Raw genomic sequence first — 20,211 nt, 5'->3', positions numbered from 1 at the left:
TTAATATCCAAACCAAATATGGTTAGCTATTATTTTATAGGAGAAAGAAATCATAACTACATTCTGAGGAAACTTTTCAACAAGTAGTCTTATATATGCATTAACTTTTTGACAAATTTCTTACAAATGTATTCAGTATAAAATATATCTGCTCTAACAGTATTTCTAATTTCCATGTTTAAGCTAATATGATTGGCAATTCCATAAAATCAGGCCTTTCTATTGACTCACCTTAAACTAAGAAATGGTTCGTTATCTATCTATTATCTATCTACCTATCTGTCTATCATCTATCTATCTCTATGATCTATCTAACATTTCTTGAGATTCAGAGAATATTTTTTATCAAAAGAGCAGGGAAACCAGCCATTATGGAATTTGAGATGCTCAAGTACATGCTGAATTATCTATATTCAAGGCAAAAATATAGAAAATATTCCTCATAGATAATATTTTAAATAAGAATAGTGATCACACATTTTTTAAATATACTAATTAAAGTTAGCAAAGAAATAAACAGTCAAAGATAAATGTAAGAAAGATAAGAAGAACAGGACCAGTGGTAAGAGAATAAAATTGTTGAATTTTTAGCAGTGATTTAATTATCTATTTGAACTTTTTCAGTTTAGAAAATATTATTCTATGGTATTGTAGAGTAGAAATTTCTGTCTCAATATCAAATTCCTTCTAAGATATACACTTATTTTGTATCTTCATTTCAGACTTATTTGGTTTCAACATACTAGATATATTCTGTCTCTCTCCCCTTCTGACTCAATCTCCCTCAGGATTTATGAAAATATTATGCCACTCATTGTGCTAATAAAAAGCTCTTTAGTAAAGTCCACATTTTACAGATAAAAACAGATGAAAACATTTTTCATAGTGAGATATGTATTGAAATTTTTCTGCCCTGCAATATTACACCAATCATTAGTTTATTGCACAGAAAGTAAAATGAAGGGTTGGTGGTGAAAATTAGGAGAATCAAAAAATAAAATGTAGTATTTTTCCAGAAACTAGATATATAATGGTGAATAATACGTTCTACTCTCTTATGGACTTATGTGCTCAGTGAAAGAGACATAGAAAGTCAATTAAGCAATAAAATAATAAAAATAATTACAAATTTTGAAAGTCCTGTATCTTTTCTTAATTCTCATACTAAGCCAGTTGTGTGACTCTGTGCTTCACTTGTTGTCTTTCTTCATTACATTCATTATGTTTTAATTTAAATTCTGTTGAGTCATTCTACTTCACAAGTCTCACCTAGATGTCCCATATATTTAAGTGCTTTCTGGTTGCAAATGTGGAGAACAGTTCAGTCAAGGTGGGTGGCACTGGGATTATAAGGAACATTAAAATATGGGGATATATATGAGATCTATGAAAATAAAGAGTAATGTGAGAAAAAATGCTTAGAATTTTTCCTGGAATAATAGATTTCTACATTTGTCTGTGTAGGAATCCAAAATCAAAGAATAGTTTGGAATAGATAAGACATAGCTCTTACTTTTTTTAACTTTATTATTATTATTTATTATACTTTAAGTTGTGGGGTACATGTGCAGAATGTGCAGGGTGCAGGTCTGTTACATAGGTATACACATGCCATAGTGCTTTGCTGCACCCATCAACCTGTCATCTACATTAGGTGTTTCTCCTAATGCTATCTCTCCCCTAGCCCTCCGCCCGACAGGCCCTGGTTTGTGATGTTCCCTTCCCTGTGTCCATGTGTTCTCATTGTTCTATTCCCACTTGTCAGTGATAACATGTGGTGTTTGGTTTTCTGTTCTTGTGTTAGTGTGATGAGAAGGATGGTTTCAAGCTTCATCCATGTACCTGCAAAGGACATGAACTCATCCTTTCTTATGGCTGCATAGTATTCTATTTCCTTTCATTAATATTTCACAAGACTAAAATCTTCTCAATAAAGTAAATTGAAAACAAATGAAATAAAACGAGGCTCAAATCTGTCTATTAAGATTTGAGTAATACACGAAAATATTGCAACATGAATTGCAAAATATTCTGACATTGTGCATTGTCCAGTTCTCAATAAAAGTTAATTGTAGGGTCATAAAGGAAAGTAAAACAATCCTGGGCACTGTATTATCTAATTAGACAGCTATACTCAGCATTATTTATCCCTGTGTGGGACTGGTTAGCCTTATAAAGCCATTCAATGTGGAGTTTTCCTTTTACTAATCCAGTAAGTTTGATACTGTTTAATGTAAGTATAATTTCATCTTTAAACAGTAAATTTTAAAGCACTTTAAAATCAGTAAACAAAATTATAGTTTTGAAGTGAAATATGCAGTATGTATGTCATCCAATTCTAGGCACGACTGACAGTACTGAATGTAACCAACACCAATAGAAAAGCATGATTTTCCTTCCTTCCTCTGAACAATAGCCATGCTAGAAGGAAAACTTTGGTTCATGAACATGTGTATTTGCATAGGATAATTTCTCTGAGTTTGTCAATAGTGTGGAAAATCCAAACAGAACTTGGTCACCATATGTTATTATAAGTTCAGTTTCTTCAATGTTCTCATTTAAAATAAGTTGAAACAGATGGATAGAATTCCTCTGTATGAATGTCAGCTGAATAATTGAGCCACGGCATTTACTTAGCAAACACATATAGAAATACTAATGAACATAGATATCATAGATATCATTTTGTATTTTCTACCTCTTTCATAATTTTTTACTGATGAAATTTGGAAAATGAATATTACAATGACTGCCATGAAAATTAAGGTGACCTGGCTCTTTATAATTAGCAATTTGAGAAGAGAGTCATCTCACACCATCTGTTTTCTTTTGTTTATAGTAGATTGTGCAAATAAGTTGGCTTGCTGATCAAGAACTATGATGAGAAACAAAAAAAGCAGTTAAGAATAAAGCTAGAATTTAGTTCTGTGTTTGTGGAATTTTAAACTGTTTGAGTAGTTAAATCTAAAATATACAGGGTGGCAAAATTAGACATTGTAATAAATAATTACTATCTAGAAAATACGTATGATGAAATATCCTCTTAAAAAGTGAAATGGCTCATGTTTTCATTTTTTGCCTTTTTAAAAAAAATCAGCATGAGACAGTGTTGATGTGAAAGACATAGACCTGTGACTCAATAAATCTAAGCTGTCCTTATTCTTGCACTGCATTTTTCTGGACCTCAGCTTGTCTTCTATGAAAGGAAGTGACAGCAATTTGATCTCTAAGGAATCTAGTCCTAACAACAGAGATCCCCAAAAAAAACTTTGGGGGGTAAAATATTAGGATTTTTTTGAAATCTCAGAAGTTGGAAACTGCATATGTTATAAAAGATTATCTAGATAGACATAAAACACTCTTAAAATTGGGGAAAAAATAAAGTAGATATTTAAAGATAAATATTTATCCTGTATATTATCTCTGTCAGAATGGCATTAAACTGAATATATACTTTCTAAAAAGATTGAATAATGGACTTTCAGTGACCTTGCAAATTTTATTGATATTATAATTTGAGAATAAGACAAATCAAAGTCATATTTTTTCCTATTTTAAAAAAAATTTGAACATATTAAGATATGACTATTATTGATAAAACTGATCCATTTATTTTGTTTATATAATTATATTCCTTTATTAGGTAGCAATATAAAAACAATGTCTGGGAATTTTTAGGAATCTTTTTTAAATGTTATTTTATGATCAGCAGTATGTAAAGATTATTTGGTATATTCTTTGTTTTTGTCTTGATCAATCTTTGAATTTTATCCCATGACAATTGTAACAATTTTCTCTCATATCATTATATATGAGGTTTGCATAGTGTTAAATAATTTGAACATATTTTTAACTTATTCCTAGAAAGACTTTGAAATATTGCAAAAGATTGTGTAAAATGATTACAGCAGAATTGAGAAAACAGACTGTCTGTGGAAAAAATAATTCTGTACTAAGGCAAAAGAGCATGAATAGGAGTTTGTGAATAGGAGTTGGTAATTTTGGTCCTATGATCACTTAAATATGCACAAAAATTTTTGAAATAAATCTGAACCACTGACTCCAATATAGTACTTTATTTGATTTCATTTTTCTATTTTCCTGGCTTTATAATGGTCTCAAAAATCTATGATAATTTAAAAATGGAATACATGGTAAGAACAATTATAACTTTCATCACAAAATAGGGCATCCCCATTGCTCAGATGGTATGGTGGAAGGATTTAAAGCAGAGTCCTTCTGAGATAAAGGACTTTCAACCATCCACAAAAGCCAACAATTCAAAGTGAAAAACTTCTTATCTTCTTTTGTATATATATACATAAGAATACATAAAGCATAATTACACTTATGTCTGAACATCCTGGTTTCCAACATTTGGAGTTAATTATCTCTGGTCTTGTAATTTATTATTATTTTAACAGTTGATTTTACTTAGCTCGAGATATCTTTTATAATCATGTTTGGATACTGAGCATATAAAAAGATTTTAACCTACTTATATGTGACAACTTCTGTATTCAAATGAGAGCTTCACTCTGGTTTTGTTCTCAGTAATATGAATGTTGGTGAGCTTCCTTAATATCCAATACGGAAAAATTTTCTTTGGATTACTAAGTCACTTAGTCATGTAAACTTGGCTTAATTTTGATCTTTATCTGATTTATTTCAATTTATCCTTACATCTATCTCTTAATTTCATTACCCATAACATTGAACAACTCTTCTCACATGCCACTAGTTATAACTGACTTGAAATACTATATAATTTGTCAAGTTAACAAGCAAAAGCACACAAAAAACTAACAGCACTTGAATTATATTAGGTCTCTACAGTTCTGTCATTTGTTCACATTAATATATTTATAAAGCCTAACAAAATGTTGAAAGTATATAGGACTTTAAACAATTTGAATATGGAAGTATTTATAAGAAGATTTAAAAGTGGTGAAAATGAAATACAGTTTCATGTAGAATAAGTGCAATGTAAAGTTTTGTGAAACTCATTATGATACTAAGAAATCATTTTTACTTTGAGTGATTGCTTTGAAATAAACTACATATATTTTTACATATAAATTTATATATATATATATTTAATTACATGGATTTTTGTTTCTATTGCCAGTCGAAAAACCAGGTGTCTTTATGGAGTGAATTGTCACTTGGCTGGTGAATTTATAGATCAATAAACATTTGTAAATCTATCACTTTCTATAGATGCATCCAAATAGCTACATACCAAGTGTAAATTAACTGATGCCATTTTTGGCAATATAATTATTGTAGATATTTAGCGGTTTAATAATAATAAGAGCAATCTAACCTCATGGAAACAATTTCTCCTTCAGAACAAAAGTTTATTCAATCATTCGATCTGGTGAGTGCCTATTATACAATAACAATGGATTCTCTTTGTTTAAATAAGTTTTGTGCTGATTGTATTATTATTTATATGTATCTGTCTATCAATGACATTAACACTTTCAGTCAAAAAAGAAAAATGTAAAAATCTACATTTTTAATATTCTGCTTGTGTGTGTGTGTGTGTGTGTGTGTGTTTTTTTTGTTTGTTTGTTTTTTTTTTTTTTTTTTTTTTTTACTTTAAGCTCTGGGATGCATGTGCTGAACATGCTTGTTTGTTACATAGGCAGACGTGTTGCATGGTGGTTTGCTACGCGTATCAACCCATCATCTAGGTTTTAAGCTTCACGTGCATTAGGTATTTGTCCTAATGCTTTCCCTCCTCTTTCTCGCCAGCCCCTGACAGGCCACTGTGTGTGATGTTCCTCTCCCTGTGTCCATGTGTTCTCATTGTTCAGCTCTCACTTGTGTGTCAGAACATGCAGTGTTTGGTTTTCTGTTCCTATGTTAGTTTGCTGAGGATGATGGTTTCCAGGTTCATCCATGTCTCTGTAAAGGACAAGAACTCATTCTTTTTTATGTCTGCATAGAATTCCATTGTGTGTATGTGCCATATTTTCTTTATCCAATCTATCGTTGATGGTCATTTGGGTCAGTTCCAATTCTTTGCTATTGTAAATAGTGCTGCAATAAACTTATATGTGCATGTGTGTCTTTATAGTAGAATAATTTATAATCCTTTGGGTATATACTAAGTACTAGGATTGCTGGTTCAAATGGCATTTCTAATTCTAGACTCTTGAGGAATCTCCACACTGTCTTCCACAATGGTTGAACTAATTTATACTTCCACCAAAAGTGTAAAAGCATTCCTATTTCTTCACATCCTCAGGAGCATCTGTTGTTTCCAGGCTTTTTAATGATTGCCATTCTAACTGGCATGAGATGGTATCTCATTGTGGTTTTGATTTCCACTTCTCTAATGACCAATGATGATGAGCTTTTTTTTCATATGTTTGTTGGCCACATAAATGTCTTCTTTTGAGAAGTGTCTGTTCATAACCTTCATTCCTTTTTGATGAGGTTTTTTTTTTCTCATAAATTTACTTAAGTTCCTTGTAGATTCTGAATATTAAACCTTTGTCAGATGGATAAATTGCAAAAATTTGCTCCCATTCTATAGGTTTCCTGTTCACTCTGATGATATTTGCTTTTGTAGAGAAGAAGCTCTTTAGTTTAATTAGATCTCATTTGTCTATTTTGGCTTTTGTTGCAATTGCTTTTGTTGTTTTAGTAATGAGTATTGATGAAGCATATCTCACAATAGTAAGAACTATTTATGACAAACCCATAGCCAATATCATACTGAATGGGCAAAAACTGGAAGCATTCCCTTTGAAAACTGGCACTAGACAATGATGCCCTCTCTTGCCTCTCCTATTCAACATAGTATTTCAAGTTCTGATGAGAGCAATCAGGAATGAGAAGGAAATAAAGGTATTCAAATAGGAAGAGAGGAAGTCAAATTGTCTCTGTTTGCAGATGACATGACTGTATATTTAGAAAACCCCATCATCTAAGCCCAATAACTCCTTAAGCTGATAAACAACTTCAGCAGTCTCAGGATACAAAATCAATGTGCAAAAATCACAGGCATTCCTATATACCAATAATAAACAAGCAGAGAGCCAAATCATGAGTGAAATCCCATTCACAATTGCTGCAAAGAAAATAAAATACCTAGGAATACAACTTACAAGGGATGTGAAAGACCTCTTCAAGGAAAGGTACAGATCACTGCTCAAGGAAATAAAAGAGGACACAAACAAATTGAAAAATGGTCCATGCTCATGGATAGGAAGAATCAATTTTGTGAAAATGGTCATACTACCCAAAGTAATTTATAGATTCAATGCTATCCCCATCAAGTTACCATTGACTTTTTTAACAGAGCTAGAAAAATTGATTTTAAATTTCATATGGAACCCCAAAAAGAGCCCGCATAGCCAAGACAATACTAAGCAAAAAGAACGAAGCTGGAGGCATCATGCTACCTGACTTCAAACCATATTACAAGGCTACAGTAAACAAAACAGCATGGTACTGCTACCAAAGCAGGTATATAGACCAATGGAACAGATCAGGGGCCTCAGAAATAACACCACACATCTACAACCATCTGATCTTCAACAAACATGATAAAAAGAAGCAATGGGGAAAGGATTCCCTATTTAATAAAGTGTGCTGGGAAAACTGGCTAGCCATGTGCAGAAAACAGAAACTGGACCCCTTCCTTACACTGTATACAAAAATTAACTCAAGATGGATTAAAGACTCAAATGTAAAACCTAAATAAATAAAATCACTTGACAAAAATCTGGACAATACCATTCAGAACATAGGCATGGGCAAAGACTTCTGCTTACTATTTCTATATCGTTTTTATCCTTAGTGCTTAATTTAATAAAATCACTATAAGCAATAGCAAAAGAATGTGAGACACACAGAAAATGAAACAGTGCTAAATTAGTGCAAAATACATTTCTTATTAAAGTTATTTTTAATCCAATAATATAAATGTGTTTAATTCTGATCTTTTACAAATTTGGGTATTATATTGACTACATTTGAAAAAATATTTAATAAAATGTAATAATCTTACTTAAATCACTTAGAATTGATTAAAGCATTTTTTATTAAAAGAATTGTATGTTGTTTTTAGAACTTTATTGGATGTATTCAATTAGTAGTATATGTTGACATGTTCCCTCTCATAGTTATATTTAGCATATTAGAAACTGACAACTCTATGTCTGAACACATGACACTATACATTTGGGAATTGGTAAAAAGTATTTAAAATACAAGCACCAACTTTTTGAAAGTTATGATTAGTAATATAAAAATCTTTAACTATGCTACAATTTTAGAAGCAATTGTTGCTTTTACACTGCTAACCACTACAAAAGTATAGAAAGTGTGTGTATATATATATATAAAGTGTGTGTGTATATATATATAAAGTGTGTATATATATATAAAGTGTGTGTGTGTATATATATATATAGTGTGTGTATATATATATAAAGTGTGTATATATATATAAAGTGTGTGTATATATATATAAAGTGTGTATATATATATAAAGTGTGTGTATATATATATAAAGTGTGTATATATATATAAAGTATATATATATATATAAAATTCAAGGAACTTCTTTTACTTGAAATTCTCTCTTTTGTCCCCATAAATGACTTTCTGAGCATCACATTGGATTGACAGCCAAGAATTGGTAGTATAAAAAAGAAATTAAAAACTTAAATCTTGAAAATGGAGAGATGAACATACCAAAAATATCAGAAAATTCTGCTTCACTAAGAGCTCGAGTCATATTAAGCCTTTTCCAAGGTACTTAAAGCAATAACTGATATTTCTCAAGAAGAAATATAAACAACAGGTGACAAATATAGTGATTTTAAAAAGTTAAACAAAAGAAGGAGTTGAGCAAGTTATACAAGAAAATTTAAGTAACAAGAAAGCAGAATTCTACCTGTCTTTAGATGGACACTCTTATAGTACTAAAGTCCATAATCAATAATGAAAATGCAATACTTGTGAATATCTATGTACAAAATAATTTGACAATTACAATATAAACCAGAAATCATGAAGATAAAAGGGGTCTTATAAAATACACTGGTAATAAGAGAATGCAACATACTACTCTCAGTTCAAGAGAAGTAAACTGAAATATACTATTTCCATACACAATAGGGCAATAGAGTATAATTACGCACATGGGCTATGGAGTCCGACACAAAGTTCCAAATTCTAATTCTGCCATGTCTAGCAAGTTATTTTGGGGGCAACTTAAATCTTTTAGACTTGCTGTCTTCATGTGTAAAAGGAGACAATACAAGAATCTGCCATATAATTTTATTATAATATAAGGAATATATGTGATAATCCAGACAAAAGATTTAACGTGAATCCTATCACACAGAAATTTTTAAGGAATTATTAGCTAGTATTATTTAAATAAGAATATTGTGATGGGGTTCATGACATAGTACCCCAAATTATGACATCTTGGCCTATTTAATTTTTTAAGCACAAGAAATTTGAGAAATGGTAGGTGCTAGCAGGACTCTGTGACCTTCCCCTGAAGCAGGTCATAAGACTCCCAAATGAGAAATGCCCTCCTTATGCCCAGAGGAAAGGAGCAACCTTATCTCTGAAAATGGAGAAATGCCAAGAAGAATCTGAAAGAACAGCTCTTGCTAAATTCCCCTTAGTTTACTACTAGTAACTAATAGATCTTTTGAGCCAATGACATTTTCCCATGACTCCCTACACTTCTTTAAACCTAAAGACACTCAGGTTTATCTGTTTCTTCAGATCTTCATTTCCTTGTAAAGGTTCCCATGTAATGTAAAACTTACATTAATTAAAGTTGTACACTTTTCTCCTTCTATTTTGTCTTTTGATACAGGACACCTAGCCAAGAAGTTAGAAGGGTAGAAATAAAGTATTTTTTTTTTACTCTTCTACAATTGCCTTTTATTTATTTACTTCTTTCACAATGCTTTGTTTTAATTTTACAATTGACTTTAATTTAGTTATTACAGAAATTTTCTAACCCATTCAAGAAGTGAGAACATTTTCCTACAACTTAAAAATCCAGAAGCAATTGGAAAAGAATTATTTGATTTTAAAGAGATATGTCTAAAAGCTAACCCACCAACCAAATATAAAAACTACAAATAACATATAAAGACAAATATCACACTTTGAAAAATCAGCAACTCATGTTACTTATTAACTTAAAATTTATTTTGGAGGTACATTTCTCTAGGTGGCTAATTTTAATGTTTAGTTCATACTAAAGATTACAGAAGCCTAAACATTTTTTCACCTTGTTCTCTGTCTGTCAGCATTTACCAATTCTCTCATACATGTCAATCCTTAATTTTTTGACCAATGGCAACTAATGTTAACTCAAGTTTACTTAGTAACAAATGAAAAATATGAGTATGTTGCCCAATATTTGTCTAAATTGGGATCTGCTCACATGAGAAAAAAATCTAGTTATTGCCACCTTGCTGAGAAAGATAATAAAGAGATGAATGCAAGTGTGCAGAACCAAAATTGGAGAAAGATAATGAAGAACTGTGTGAGTTGCCATACATTCTAATACCAGTTCAGTTGTCTGTTTTCACTAACTGCATTCTAACTGAAATCAGTTGCTTAATTTATCTGTTTCTGTTATTCATAAATATTGGCCTAGGTAAATTAAATATATATATATTTGTTATATATATGTGTGTATATATACACACACATATATGTACATATATATACATGCACATTTATATATGTACATATATATACACACACACACTTATATATGTACATATATATATATATACACACATATATATATATATGATGGGGATGAAGGCCAGGTGGCCTAGGGATGGTAAGACAGGGACAAGTAGACAGAGATGGCACAGATGGCATTCAGGGTGGGATATTGCAATAAATGGCCCATGCCTGGTTGAAGCCCCTGGGAAGGGGCAGTTCCTGAGCACTCCTGGGTTGCAACAAGAGCCTCACCAAGTCCGTCACACTGGTCAGACAGCCCCCAACCACTTCCCAGTCTGGGGACCCAGGAAGCTCCAAGAAGTTGTTAATCAAGAACTTCTGAAACAAAACAAAATTGCCTGGTAACTACACCCAGGACAAGAGGACAAGAGGCAGAAGTTTTGTGATGTAGTGAAATACATATAGGTATACCTCAATAAGATAAAACTAGAAGAGCTCCACCAAGCTACAATTTTTTTTTTCCTTCACAGACTACCACTCTACCAGCAGCTGCACCAAGCCTGTGAAGATCACAAACAAATCCTTACCTCTGGAGAAGACTCAATAGATAGTGATTGATTGATTGATTGATTGATTGATTAGATGGAGTTTTGCTCTTGGTGTCCAGGCTGGAGTGCAATGGTGCGATCTCAGCTCACCGCAACCTCTGCCTCCTGGGTTCAAGTGACTCTCCTGCCTCAGCCTCCCAAGTAGCTGGGATTATAGGCAATGGCCAGCACGCCTGGCTAATTTGGTAATTTTAGAAAAGACGGGGTTTCTCCATGTTGGTCAGGCTGCTCTTGAACTCCTGACTTCTGGTAATCCCCCTTACCTTGGCCTCCCAAAGTGCTGGGATTACAAGTGTGAGCTTGTTTTATTGTTAAAGAAGGTTAATACATGTTGGCAAGATCACCGCAGACAAATGATCATGATTAGAAGCATTTTCTTGTTTTTTAATCATACTTGTATACATCAGAACTCCAGCCTTTCTCCTGTCTGGGAGATGAGATGAAAATATTTAGAAACTATATTATTAGTGATGAAATGAATTGGAGTAAAATCATTGATATCATTCTTTCATTGATTGGATGAGGGAAAGATCGTGAAGCCATAGACAGAAGCTTATTATAAATTTACATATATGTTCTCTCATCTTCAATTATATAAAGATTAATTTAAATCGAAATGTTTAGAAGAGACTCATTGTTTACGCGCTACAGAAGACCAAAGGTTAATTCAAGAAAGAGATGGTCCAGAATATCTTAACCACATAAGGAGACATTTGGAAGAATAAGGAGATTCAGTAATTACATATTTAGAAGACAGAACATAGAAATCACTGATTGCTTTTGTGGAGAAACAGCTATTAGGAGAACATTTTACAGCAATTCTGCAGAAAAGGCCTGACTACTTACTTGACGAGATCAAAGTGCTCAATCTCACACAGATAAATCAACTGTTCAGTCGGGTGAAAGGCAGGCAGAAGTTGCTGCTGTAGCCCTGGAGTGAATACATCAAGACTTTGAGGACAACAATTGTTATAAATCCTGAGAAATACAAATATGTGGTACAAGACCTGCTGACCTGCTGGACTTCAAGGACAAAGGGGGCCACAGGACAAAGGTTTGCAAGAAGAATGAGAGATTTTTCAACCTGATGGGGTACTTCCAGATGTTCTTCAACAGAGACCAACAAGAGACCAAAAAAGCCTGCAGACCTCATCACAAAGTATGTTGATTCAAAGTTAGAAGTGAGCTAAAAAGAAACAGTGAACAAAGAGCTAGAAAGGATCCTGGACATGATTATGATAATATTTAGGTTCCTTCACAATAAAAATGTATGCATTAGTCTGTTCTTGCATGGCTATAAAGAACTAATAGTATTAAATGCACTATTTTATTTTTTAAAAAAGATTTAATTCATTCACAGTGCCACAGGCTGTATAGGAAGTGTGGCTGGGGAGGCCTCAAGAAACTTTTGATCATGGCAGAAGGCAAAGGGAAAGCAAGCACATCTTACGTGACTCGAGCAAGAGGAAGATAGTGAAGGAGGAGGTGTTACACATTTAAAAAAAAAAACAGATCTGATGAGAACTCTGTCACAAGACAGCACTAAGGGGATGGTGCTAAACCATAAAAACCACCCCCATGGTCCAATCACCTCCCATCAGGCCCCACCTCCAACAATGGGGATTATAATCCAACATGAGATATGAGTGGGAACACAGAGAAAACCATATTATTCCTCCCTTGGCCCCTCCCCAATCTCATGTTTCTCTCACATTTCAAAACACAATTTTGCCTTCCCAACAGTCCCCCAATGTCCTAACTCATTTTAGCATGAATTCAAAAGTCTAAGTCCAAAGTCTCATCTGAGACTAGACAAGTCTTTTTCAACTATAAGCCTGTAAAATTAAAAACAAGTTGCTAGTTACTTCCAAAATACAATGGGGTCACAGGCATTGCACAAACACTCCCAATCCAAAAGGGAGAAATTGGGCAAAACAAAGGGGCTCCAGGATCCATGAAAGTCTGAAACCCAGCAGGGCAGTCATTACATCTTAAAGCTCCAAAATAATCACCTTGAACTACATGTCTCACATCCTGGCAACATAAATGCAAGGACTGGGCTCACAAGGCCTTGGGAAGCTCTGGCCCTCTGGCTCTGCAGGGTAAACCCCCCACAGCTGCTTTCACAGACTGCTGTTGAGTGCCTGCAGCTTTATCAGGTGCATGATGCAAGCTGTTGGTAGATCTACCATTCTGGGGTCTTGAGGATTGTGGCTCTCTCCTCACAGCTCCAATAGGCAGTGCCCCAGTGGGGACCCTTTGTGGGGGCTCCAACTCCACATTTCCCCTCCACACTTCTTTAGTAGAGGTAATCCATGAGGGCTGTGTACCCCTGTATCATACTTCTACCTGAACATCTAGGTGTTTCTTTATATCCTCTGAAATCTTAGGATCTGAAATCCCAAGACTCAAACGTTTCCCTCTATGCATTTCCAGGCTTAACACCACATGGAAGTCACCAAGGCTTAAGGCTTGGACCTTCTGGAGCAGCAACCTGAGATGTATCTGGAACTTTTTTATCTACGGCTGGAGCATCTGGGACACAACGAACAGTGCTCTGAGATTGCACAGGGTAAAAGGTCCCTGGGCCTGGCCCAGGAAACCATTTTTTCCTCCTAGGACTCCATGCCTGTGATGGGAAGGGTTGCCATGAAGGTCTCTGAAAGGCCTTCCAGGTGTTTTCCTCATTGTCTTCTCTATTAACATGCAGCTTCTCTTTACTTAAGCAAATTTCCATAGTTGGCTTGAATTCCTCCCCTAAAAATGGGTTTTTCTTTTCTCTCACATGATCAGTCTTCAAATTTTCCAAACTTGTATGCTCTGCTTCCCTTTTCAATATAATTTCCAGTTTCAGATCATCTCTTAGCTCACACATACCAACATATGCTGCTAGAAGCAACCAGGTTAAATCTTGAATGCTTTGCTGCTCAGAAATTTCTTCCACCAGATACCTAAATTATCTCTCTCAAGTTCAAAGTTCCACAGATCCCTAGAGGAGGGGCACAATGCTGCCGGGGTCTGTGCTAAAGCATAGCGAGAGTGACTTTTACTTCATTTTCCAGTGAGTTCCTCATGTCCCTCAGGGATCACCTCAGCCTGAACTTCACTGTCCATATTACTATCAGCAGTTTGGTCACAACTATTCAACAAGTCTCTAGAAAGTTCCAAATTCTGCTCATCTTTTGGTCTTCTATCTGAGCCCTCCAAACTCTTCCAACCTCCTCCCATTACCCAATTCCAAAGCTGCTTTGACGTTTTCAGATATCATTATAGCAATACTCCTGGTAGCAATTTTCTTTATTCCAGAGCCAAACCATATCAATGTATTTGAAACATTCTATTAAAAAAAAATTTGGCAAGAAGATTTTTTTGTTGGAATAATTGCCTCAGTTGATGCTAAAAAAGCTGTGTTGTCAAAGTTCACACATGAGTGCAATGTGGCCTTTAGCAGCAAACTGAAAGACATGTTCAAAAACATGAAGCTTTCAAAGTACATCATGGTTAATTTGAGGCAGCATGTAAAAAAATAAAAGTGAACCAGTCCCTATTTAACTCACAGTAAATATTCTTAGTGTGGAATACTGCTCAGCACCCATGCCCAGGGAAGTACACTTAACTCAAGAAATAATTAAGATTCAAGAAGTATTACCACTAAGATATTTTATCTTGGAAAGCACAGTGGTCAAAAATGTGAATGACAAACTACAGTGGGGCATGCTGTTTTAAAAGCAGTGTTTAAGGAAAGGAAGAAGGTGTTACAGGCATTCCTCTTCAAGATGTTCGTGTGTCTCATGCCCAATGGGGGAGACAGATTTAGCTTTGGGTAAATAACTATGGCTACTAGGAGAGAAGATAGTGAATTCCAGAACTTAATAGTCCTTGTCTTAGGGAGAAGGACACGTTCTGATTAAAAGTCCTAAAGAAGGTGGCCATTTTCATTGCTGGTGTTAAGTTGTGGCGGTTGCTGGTCAGTAACAGCCAAGATGCTGCGGAATCTGCTGGCTCTCCATCAGATTGGACAGAGAACCATAAGCACTACTTCCCACAGGCATTTTAAAAATAAAGTTCCAGAGAAACAAAAACTGTTCCAGGAGGATGATGGAATTCCACTGTATCTAAAGGGTGGGATATTTCATGTCCTCCTGTATAGAGCCACCATGATTCTTACAGTTGGTGGAACAGCATATGCCATGTATCAGCTGTCTGTGGCTGCATTTCTCAAGAAGCAGGAGTGACTTCAATCATCCCAGCAATCACTTGGTTCAGTTTCATTCCGTTCTCTATGGACCAGTAATCTGATAACCGAGCTCTTCTCTGGGGATCAATATTTATTGACTTGTACTAACTGCCGCCAATAAAGCAGTCTTTACCATGAAAAAATAAATAAATAAATAAATAAATAAAAATAAGAGTCCTAAAGAAAAGAAGGTAAAAGATGGAGAGAAATTCTTCTTTAACAGAGAATATATGTAGAAGTTGTTTAGAATAAAGATCCATCAAATTTATGTGAAGAAAATCATTGAGGACCACGTTATTACCACGGGGAGAGTGTTTCAGAATAGACAATATCAGATTGATGTTGCAATAGTCTGAATAATAAAGATGAGAAACATTATTGGTCAGAATTCTCTAGTTTCTAATTGTGTAATCAGCTTAAATTTCCAGTAAAGTCTGTATATGTGAAAAAGAATACTGTGTCTCTTATAAACAAAGACTGAATGGGAGAGACAAAGACAATCTGAGTCAGTACCACATAGTGGTATGATACATCAGTAGACTTTTTTTTTATTATTAAAAAAGTAAAACGTATTTTCAGAATAATGAAACTCATCTGTGTCTCTTCTAAGATTCTTTATAATTGTACTATCTGTGGACACTTTTGAATTAGAAGGAAAGGAGATGAGTATTGGATCATTCTTTTTTTTTTTTTTTTTTTTTTTTTTTTTTTTGAGATGGAGTCTCGCTCTATCGCCCAGGCTGAAGTTCAGTGGCGCGATCTCGTCTCACTGCAATCTCCGCCTCCTGGGTTCACGCCATTCTCCTGCCTCAGACTCCCGAGTAGCTGGGACTACAGGCGCCCGCAACCAATTTTGTGTATTTTTAGTAGAGACGGAGTTTCACCGTGTTAGCCAGGATGGTCTCGATCTCCTGACCTCGTGATCCGCCCGCCTCGACCTCCCAAAGTGCTGGGATTACAGGCGTGAGCCACCACGCCCAGTCTGGATCATTCTTTGTAAGACTCAATAATTTCTGAATGCATATATAACATTTCCTCCATCCAGCTCTTTCTCTATTTCTTTTAGGTGTTTAAAATGGCTTCTGCTGTTCTGTGCAAAATAACTTTGAGATTGGACAAGAAGATATTGGTTACAAGAAGTTCCTTTATAAGGTCTTGTTCTTGTGACAAGAAACTAAAATATTTGTTTATTTGTGTGTATGTGTGAGATCATGACTGTACAATAATAAAGATCCTAAGTGCTGCATTATTTCGCTATAATGATTCCTTAGGTATTTCTGACAACAACCTCTCTCAGTTGATGGACAGTTAGAGTGAAAACAATGATCCTTAATTGGTGAACATTAGAAAGATACAGCTAGTTTTCAAGACTGATGAATTGATTATGCAACCTAAACATTGGCATCTGTGTGCTTCACGTATTTTCAAAGTTTTAAACTTTGATGACTGATTTTTTTAATAAATCAGGTTTCTAAGTGAGATCCCTGATGTGCTAAGAGAACATTATGTCTGCTGTGCTTCATAACATAAACTGTTTGATATGTATTTTATTTCAGCTGAGTTACTTGTGAATTTTCTTTTTAAGGGTTTGGAAAATTAGTGTGTTTGTTTCCATTCTAAGATTGAGTCAGGCAGTCTTTGTTTTTTTTGCATTGAGGTAACTGCCGTTTCAATTATTTTAATCACAAGGGTCAGGGTCCTTGTTCTCTGCTATACATATGTAAAAAGTTATATAGGAGACTTAAAATCTTGATATTGTGAAGCAGATGTTATTTTTGGAAAATATTAGAAGGATTTTGTTAGTACCCGGCTTCATGTTATATATATGTGTGTGTGTGTACATATATATAAATATATATAGAGAGAGAGAGAGAGAAAGAGAGAGAGAGAAGTTGAAAAAATGAAAGTACAGTTGTGATGTTAGTATGGCAACTATGACAAAGATACATTTGTATCTGAAAACATTTTCAGAAAATATTTTCAGAAAATATTTTTAAAGCACTGTATGTTTTTCTAACAGCATGTTTTGTTTTGATTAAAAACTACCAAAAAAACTTCAGTTGTGGTATAAGTGTTGATCAAAGAAAAAGTTTAAACAACTTCAACAGAATTTAATGAGTGGAGAATAGGGAATGACTTATTTTCCATATTTTTACCCTTCCTGTTCCAATTACTTCCCTTTCTGTCCAGAAGTTCAAAATCACTTTTCTTCTGTTTAGCCTAACATATATATTAGCCTCACTCATGGCCACCTACTTGAGTTTCATTACTTTGTAAAACTCCTATGCATAATCAAACTTTTTATGTTAATTTGTATGTAGTCAGTTTAATTTCTGGCGCTGAAGCAAATGAACCAAAGATAGGTAAAGAAAAAAGATATTTTCCTCCCCTACAATGCAATTGACAGATTTCTGTAATTCTTTTGTCGGTTTCACTGCAAGCATAGTTACTCTGCTGTCTAGTTCAAAGTGGTTAACTATTACTGTTTTACATTTGTAGTATCTATTTATTATAGTAGAATTTAGTGTGAGCTAATCTTTTTCTAATTTAGCAAAATAGCAATTGATATTCTGAAAACACGCTGAATCAACATTAAAGTCAAAATAAGATTTACTTCACACTGTGCTTTCCCTTTTGGTAGCCATTTATGAAATCCATTTATTCCTACTACAGGCAATTGCGAACTAGATTTGTTGGTATGAGGTTTTTAGATTTTTTTAACATCAAATCCTACAGAGTGGAAATTAAGAGCAGCATTTATTAATAATAGTATTAAAATGGACCTTAAATACTCTGATGAAATTTAGAGAACAAAATTAAAATATTGTTTTAAATAAATACATTATAGTGGAAACGTAATTTTCAACCAAAATGAGCGATGGAAATGTAAGTATCGAATTATTGAAGTTTATTGAGCTATCTTGTGGGTGCGGCGTCTGTGGTTGTTTTTTCCCAAAAACGTTTTCAGAAAGTTTAGTGTTTATACATTTTCTTTAAAAACGGAGCAGGGAGGTTGCAGTGGGACAAATGATTACATACTTGTGAGAATTCAGTTAGTGCCCGGTAAATCTACATTTTATATAAGATAAGGCCTGCATTAGGGAAGTTCAAAGGAATTATTAATCTCATCTTGTCTTTTTCTGTACCTGGGAAGATAAACTAGTAGACCTTTGAAAAAGCAGGTTTCTGTTTAGCCCTTAAAGATGAAAAAACAGTTCCATTATGCATAGGAGTTTTACAAAGTAATGAGACTCAAGTAGGTGGCCATGACTGGGGCTAATATATATGTTAGGCTAAACAGAAGAAAAGCAATTTTTAACTATTGGACAAAAGGGGAAGTAATGGGAAGAGGAGAGGTAATTATATGGTAAATAAGTCATTCCCTATTCTTCACTTGCTAAATTCTGTTGACATTAATTTGTTGAATGTTTCTCTTTGATCAACACTTACACCACAACTTTCAAGGTTTCATGGGATTCCCTTGGCCAAGAGGGGTTCCATTTAGAAAATTGGGGCCTTAGAATTTTACTTTTATTTTTCATAAAAAATATGTCTTACTTTCTTATAGATGGCAAGATAATACTTCTTATCTTTCTACATGTCTAAATGGAAAACATTCAAGGTAACAGCTTTTTTCTTCAATTGTAGTTACATTCAAGTGATATATTAAAATAAACACATAGACATTATCAATTCCTGACTAACATGGTGAAACCCCGTCTCTACTAAAAATACAAAAATTAGCCGGGCGCGGTGGCGGGCGCCTGTAGTCCCAGCCACACGGGAGGCTGAGGCAGGAGAATGGCGTGAACCTGGGAGGCGGAGCTTGCAGTGAGTGGAGATCGTGCCACTGCACTCCAGCCTGGGAGACAGAGCTAGACTCCGTCTCAAAAAAAATAAAAAATAAAAATAAAAAATAAAAGTTAAAATTGAAAATTTTTAATTATACTACTGAATTTCTATGTCTACTGTTTAAAAATTATTGCTTGAATTAATTACCGTAAAGTTTTTCTTTATTTTACTCTTTTAATTTCATTCATATGAAAATATTTTTATGTGTGTTTCTGTATGTTGCCCCAAGCCACAAGATTTTCACTGTAGAGTTCATAGTTTTTTAAATGTAACAAGTCTATGATCATGGCAGGATTTTGATAAACATTTGGTGACATGAGCATGGTTGTAGTTCAGTAAAATGTAAAGACATGTGAATAATCAAGATACCAGTTGTTACCTACCTTAAAATTATTAAGCTATAAATTTATAAGCCATTGGGAGAGTGTGACTGTGAGTCTAATGTGATTGTCACCAAATTGGGAAAATTTTGGAGAAAATATAACTTCTCATCTTAGACTTTGAGTTTAATTTGGAAACCACTAAAGATATTCTTTAATGCCAAAAATGCCTACTTATCTAAATAAGCTGTGCTACTGGAAGTAATCTAATAATTTGATATTCTAAAGCATATTTACCAGGCATGAGTACCAGATTCACGAATTGTTAAGATGGGTTGTGAGACATGGAGGAATAAAGGAGAACAGTTCAAAAAGTAATGAGAAATAGGTCAAATCAATGAGGGCATAATTAGCTATCATCAGATGTAACTTTCAAGTGTCCTGTTAATTAAGATCAATTTTGAAGAAGATAGTGTTTTTTCTCATATCTTTTTCAATTGCA

The 20,211-nt window shown here is 34.1% G+C and overlaps 1 pseudogene across 1 annotated transcript; it reads left to right on the top strand.

The window, feature by feature from the left end:
* The first annotated feature begins 15,256 nt into the window (after positions 1 to 15,256).
* Positions 15,257 to 15,706, top strand: LOC123573518 (cytochrome c oxidase subunit 7A2, mitochondrial pseudogene; annotated as a pseudogene). Its single transcript, XR_012435292.1, has one exon. The product of XR_012435292.1 is annotated as a cytochrome c oxidase subunit 7A2, mitochondrial pseudogene (transcript).
* The last annotated feature ends 4,505 nt before the right edge of the window (positions 15,707 to 20,211 follow it).

This window comes from Macaca fascicularis, chromosome 5, assembly GCF_037993035.2.
Source record: "Macaca fascicularis isolate 582-1 chromosome 5, T2T-MFA8v1.1".
Taxonomy (NCBI): domain Eukaryota; kingdom Metazoa; phylum Chordata; class Mammalia; order Primates; family Cercopithecidae; genus Macaca; species Macaca fascicularis.
The sequence above is the reverse complement of the archived record's forward strand: the minus strand, read 5'-3'. Positions and strand labels throughout refer to the sequence as shown.